Consider the following 6771-nt stretch of genomic DNA (forward strand, 5'->3'; position numbering starts at 1 on the left):
TCGTCGTTGCGATACTAATTAACTCGCGGAGGAGAGAAACAGCGACGCCGACCATGTAATCTAGAGAAGAGCTGGAAAACATCTTCATCGGATGTATCTTGCCCTTTTTTTGCTTTTTACATATTGCACGTGGGGAAGATATATTGTAGTAAAAATTACCGCGAAATATTTTCACGCTGGATAATACTGGAATTTATGAGTGAAATCATGATGTAATAATGATAATAATAATAATGATGCTTTATCGGACGTAATACAAGCTATATGATGTACATCATTAAAGATTGCAACACACATCATAACTTCAGTCATAATTCCGGTCCAGTATTACAAAATTATGTGGTAAATTTTAACTATAATATTTTCTCCGTATTATTATTATTATTGTTATTATTACAGTATATTTCCGAGGTAACTCTTAATTTCACGCCCGAACAATTCGTATTTGGATAAATCAGATTACTCGCGCTGAAATATTACATTAACTTCTACCTTCGTCGAACGATGGATTTTTCTCGCGGAAATATTTCGAATCGCAGTTCTCTATCGGAATGTCGCAGGCGAGGCACACACGCGAGAACCGAGAGAATAACGACCACTCCAGAGAGATATCGATGGCGATTTAATCCCAACGGAGCCAGGTCGGCAATAGGCGACACTCCAGTCGTAGAAACTTCTACACCTGGCATCAATCCCGCCGTTTCATTAAGGCGGATGTAGCATGTGTCGCGTGCCACGTGCCAGCGACTCGTTGCGTGTTCATTGAACAACGCGATGTAAGAACGCGACGGCAACAGGAACTGGCCCAGATACCGGGTATATTCAGTTACGAAGAGGACGAGCGGGTTTATTATACTTAGGGCTAAAAGTTCTCCGAAGAAATGTAACGCAACTAACGACGCGAGGATAAATCCGGCCGACGTGTCGCACGGAGCAAACTCTCCCCCCCACGATCCGCGAATCTGTGCGTATCTGGACGTCGTGTAATCAGCGGTAGATCATTGCAAAGTGCGCAAGTTTCCGCAAGCTCGTTAACTCCTACGCTGACAATACGTGTTTCGCGAATCACGTAGAACAAACACCGCGGTTACGAAGATTTTTTTACGCCGTCTTCGCGCCAACTGATCTCAGCTCGCGGACTATGCCCAGCAACCGCGGTGCCGAAGCCGAGAGACACCACGTGGTGGACGAACACAATTCTGCCATTAGCCGTCGAAAGAGTACATTGAAGACTGACTGTCCCAGAGGGACAAATATATATAGTGCACATATAATAGACACATATCCTTGTCAGCATACAACGTATATCATTCCGTTATTTTCTGCAGTCATTAGGATAGAAAGTGTAGGAAACGCGCGCACCGCTAATTTCCCCACATTGTTCAATAAGTTACTTCCCGCTGATTTGTCACAGAAAAATTTACCAGAACACATCTCGAGGGGACAAATTTACCAGAATACAACTCGAGGGGAACTCAGCATATCGAAAAATCAACTAACGCTAATAATGTATAATCGAACGCGCTTGCAAACTGCTACTGCAGCTCTTTCTATTGCACGCAATAGATGAAGTTCATGTTCGACAGAGTTCGGTATTTTATAGCCGAGAAACATGGGTATGTCCATTTTCCAATGTATATATATATATATGTATGTGTGTGTGTCAGCTTTAGTGCTTTTCTTCCACGTCAGACGTGTGGGGCCACGAGCGCCACTTAAACGCGATTTAATGTAATTACGGAAGGGGAATCTAGATCAGCGTCTCCGGACGCTAAATTATCGAATCACCTAGAAGACGCAGAACGGGTTGGGATAGGCAAGATAGAGCGGCGAGAAATCAAGAAAATCGAGGAGGCGACGGGGAAAGTGCGATATCGCGAAATTTCATCGACCATTGCCAGCGCCACCATTGTCTACCGCGATTTAAGTCCAATCAGCGCGGAGGCGACAACGAGGACGCGAGGAGGCCGGGTCTGTCCACTGGCAGACAGAACGAACGTTTATGATGCGTGCGATAAGAAACCGGCGGGTCCCCCTCCCCTTGTCTGTCAGGCAAGTGTCTCATTAGTGGTAAACGCGGCGCGCGAGATGTATCTACCGCCGAAACTAAGCGGCTTTCACTGCGTGATTTACGTAGCGTACGACGTACCTTTACTTGCCTGCCTGTCCCCCTCGTTTTCGTTTGGTGCGCGCGCGGCCCCTCTGTGTCTCCCTCTCTCTGTATCGCACGCGGAAATCCCGCGTGTATTTTCAGCGGCCGGCGCAGGCCGACGCGGCGCCGGGAACCGGCGTAAATCAGCCGGCCTATCGCCGCGGAATTCGCATTAGGCCGCTAAGTGCGAACGCTGATACGTTAAATTTCATCGCTCCCGATATACCGCCCGTGCTGCCTCAAACGCACGTTGCGAGGAGAGTTTATCGGTCGCCCTCGCGCCGCATCGCCGCGTAATAATTCCAGCTTTATCGGCGGATTTTTCGCGACGCATGCGCGTGCGCGCTCCGTTACGCGCGACTAGTGCGATCGCGTTTAGTACCGGTCGCGACCAGTTCGAGAGTTACCATCAAGAGACGTTGCCACGAATCGAAATTGCCCCCTTTTTGGGTTCACTTTTTTTTTGTTTTGTCAACGGCGAACGCTAGAGAGATTAGACGGAATGGAAAGTTCGAATTTATACAGTGAGAACGTATTTATACAGGCTGTCACGCGAAATTAGGTCGACAAACTTCGGATGCTCATAAAGGACGGCAAAACTAAAAATTCACTCAACAAATCCGTGTTCATAAACGAGCCGTTCGCGCATTAGAGTGAATTATTTACAACAGACGTTAGGTTTATTAACGAAAATTACTTGGTCTCCTTTATAAGACCGAAACCTGGCCTGTCTAATTTCGAGATATTCTGTATATTTATAGCGCCCTCTCCACTTTTGTAAGACAGATCAATCGATAAAATCATTGATCCGGAAAAAATGGAGGCCTCTCTCGTTGCCTATTGAAAGGAAAATACCGACCCGGTCGTACATTCACACGAGTATTAATTTTGACGTTTTACCTTGGAAGTGAAAAGAAATCTGTGCTCGTAACTCGCGCGACGAAGCCGATAATCGCAAGAGCGCCGCGTATCCTTACCTCGATTTTTGCGAATTCACGATTCAGAAACAATTTACCATGTTTACCCACAATTTGATGGGAACTACCTGATAAGTTCTCCCGCTCGATCGTGCGCCGTATTATGAGCGGCATCGCTCGCAGATAAATTAGTCGACTAATGCGGTCGCGCGGCGAGAGCGGCGCGTAAGTACACGTTCCACGAGCGATATCCGCTCGCGATCTAACGAAAGAATCCGTAATAGACGATTAAACGAGAGACAGAGAGAGAGAGAGAGAGAGAAGAAAGAAAGAAAGAAAGAGAGGTGGGTGAGAGCAGAGGAGACCGCGGGCTGCCGCCGTACCGGATGCTGTCAGAGTGACAGACGCGTGCACGCGACTGACGAGGGCTCATTAATCGTCGGCCGCACCACGACGGCGGTCGACGCATCGACGCGGCTGCACCTACGCGACTCACACCGGCGAAGGTGCGCGCGCGTGCGAGCGGAGTAACACGCGCGGAAGTACCGTGCGGATACATCGGAACACATCTCGCGCAGCGCGCGGCCCGATCTGATGAAAGTCCGGCGAGACTGATTGCGATCTGGCTGCCGCGAGGAAGCGGGAGCGCGAGAGAGCCAGAATGGGAAGGAGAACGAAAAGAGAGAAGCGATTCGCGGACTTGTTTCACGGACCGGCTGAAAAAAAAAAACGTGCACGCGCTGACCGCCCGTGGTACGCGCGCTCTCGCGAGCTGTGTGTGTATGTGTGTGTGATCAAATTAATCGGCATGACATCGTTACTTCTCCTCCGGAGTCGGACGTCTTTCACTCCGCGCTGCCGAGAGCCGTCGCTGTCGCTGCGGTCCGAATGGGGAAATAAGTCCCAGCCGTGATCGTTCATGGCGAAGTGGAAAAAATGTAACGGTCAAGTGCGCGGAGGCTCGGCGATGAGGAAAGGAAAGAGGGAAATAGGGGGGGNGGGGGGGGAGAGAGAGAGCGTGATGGCGCGCAGTATCGGGTTACAGACGATGAGAATTGCGATTTGCGTAATTTCACGCGACACACGCGGCGCGATTCGTTTTTCAACGGCCGCGTCTCGAGGATTGCGCACGGCTAATTACCCAATGGAAATTACGTGGGTGGTTCGTGCGAAAGATGTCGCGAAGAGACGATTTTAGACAATAGTGTCTCTCCTCGTTGCGTTCCGTTAGATTCTCTTCAGAAACGAAACGGAAACTTCTACATATTCAAGAATACGAAAATGAATATGAGAAATGAATGTGAGATGAATGTGAAAAAAATAAGAACATGAATATAAAAAAAAAAAAGAAAAGATGTACCGAGTAACACATAAAAATTCGCAAATATATATTCAAGTAGTGTTTATCGAAAATAGAGAGGAGAGAAAATAGAAAAGAGATCGATTAAAATCGCCAGATGATTCGTTGTTTTTTCTTCAAGTAAAAGATAATCCTCTTCTGCAAACTTTTAATGCAAATATATTTTCGTACAGAACATTGTCTTTTAATAACTACTTAACTTTTAATTAGAAACATATTATTGGCTTTATTAATAGATTACAATTGAAAATCCACGTGAGAAATTAAAGAAATACTCGATAACCCCGGGATTGCATCAGAATAAATACAAGCTTTGAAATCAATTCCAAGATCCTTTCGATCGCAGAAACGTTCACATGCTCGCGTCCTACGCTATAAATCCTAAAACAATAATTCACGACGCGGCGCGCCATGCCGGTTGTCCGCATATTGATTATCGTGAGATGTTAAGGACCGTGGACGATCGATACGCTCGTGCGAATATTTTCGGCTCCACCTTCGCCAAACACATTTCGAATTCACAGGAGAGATTGGTGGGTTTCCTCTTTGCGGATCCGTCGGCTCGCCTGAGATGCGCCTCGGGATCTCGAATGCGTCGACGGGCACGCGGCCGGCGCATAGAAACGCGACGGGGCTCTCTGTAACGCCTGGCGTGGTAACGCGCCGTGAATGCAGGCGTGCACAGGCCAATTCCCTCTTCGCGCGCGGCACGGCTCGTTTAAAATGCAGATTAGACCCTAGACCGGCGTCCTTTCAGCACGAATCGCCGACCGGCGCGTTCTACGGTAAAAGCAAGCGGTACCGATCAACGCTCGCGCGAAACAGCGTCTGCGATCGAGCGCGCGTCGGGATACGCTCAAGATATTACAGCGTGTTAATTCGCAACAACGGAGGAAATTCGCTCCTCTGCTCCGTCTCTCTCTCTCGACAGTGAATCTCCGTCAAACGCGGCGTCCCTCAGCTACCAGTTAACATACAATGAAGGAAAACGCGAAAACGAGAGAGAAGGAGCCTCCTCCCCATTTCATTCGCGTCTTACCTGTCGAGACATCTCGTCTGACAAGCTCGACACCGTCAGAGGTCGATCTCTCGCACGGCAACAGACCGCGTTAGAGAAGTCCCCGATGCGGGGAGCTCTTTCAATCTCCTTCGCAGTATTTCACGAAGGAGCTCTCTCTCCTCCTCTTCTTCCTCTCTGTCTCTCTTTCCGTCCGTTTCCTCTTCCCCACATCATTGTATGTGCAGATTCCGTTATAGAGCGGATGTTACTACTGGAATCTTTCGTGCGATGCAATCCTTTCTAATTACGTTGTAACGATGAGTGTGAAACATGTCCCGAGGACGGTGTGTGTTTCTTCGCGCACGTTGTTAAAAAAAACTTACGTTTTAGTATACGCAAAATATATATTTCGCTCTCTTTCATTCAATTACCTTCGACTCATTATGTCAAACGTTTGGCTCATTTCGTTTAATTTCGGGTATTGAAGAAATTAAAAAAAAACTTTAGGTAACGTAACTTTAACGTATATAAAATAAGAAAGTATTTTTCGATTTTTGATTTTTTTTTTTAATTAATCAAAACGTTCATTTGATAGAGCCAAACGTTTCTCAAGTCGCTATCCGCTGCATCTTTTCATTTGTACACATTCGGTTCATCCTTGTCCTCGGAGGATATTATCGAGAATATAATAAATAATAACCAAGTCGGGGTTAGATGGCCGATTCTCCGACTGGATATCTTCTTCCAGAGGCGCTACTTCCGCAAGGGAATTACGGGATCAATGCGCGTGTTATCGCATGTGGAAGCCAAAGGTCCGCCGCGTCCTCTGGCTGCGATTGGCCTATGACCGGCGACAATAGAAAGCTGGATACGCTCGTAAACCCGATGGGCTTTTGAAAACGTCACTCAGGAAGAATCGTGGAAATGGCGGACTGCTTGAGGAAGCAACCGCCAGCGAAAAGGTTCCCTGAACCTCCTCGCCTCCTTGACGGTCACTTTCCTCGAAGACGGTCCTTTCACATGTGTCACGTAGCAATCACCTGCGCCACGAGTCATCGCCTTTGCCATCCACGAGGGAACGAACGCCCGCAACTGTTGTTGCGCGAACATCACCCACCTGGATGGCAATACACCCGAGGTCGATATTACGGTATCGGTCGAGCAGCCCAGGATCGAGCCAACTGACGATGATTTTCCGCGCGACGGGAATGTATCGTAGATTCGCGTGAAAGACAACAATGTCGAGATATACCTCGCTCGTTCGTGTCGAAAAATTGCTGGTCGCAAAACCAGAGGATTGGCGGGCTTCCGCGAATTCTGGAACTTTTTTGGAGAACGTAAT

This window comes from Dinoponera quadriceps, unplaced genomic scaffold (genome assembly GCF_001313825.1).
Source record: "Dinoponera quadriceps isolate SergipeBrazil2010 unplaced genomic scaffold, ASM131382v1 scaffold3238, whole genome shotgun sequence".
Taxonomy (NCBI): Eukaryota; Metazoa; Arthropoda; class Insecta; order Hymenoptera; family Formicidae; genus Dinoponera; species Dinoponera quadriceps.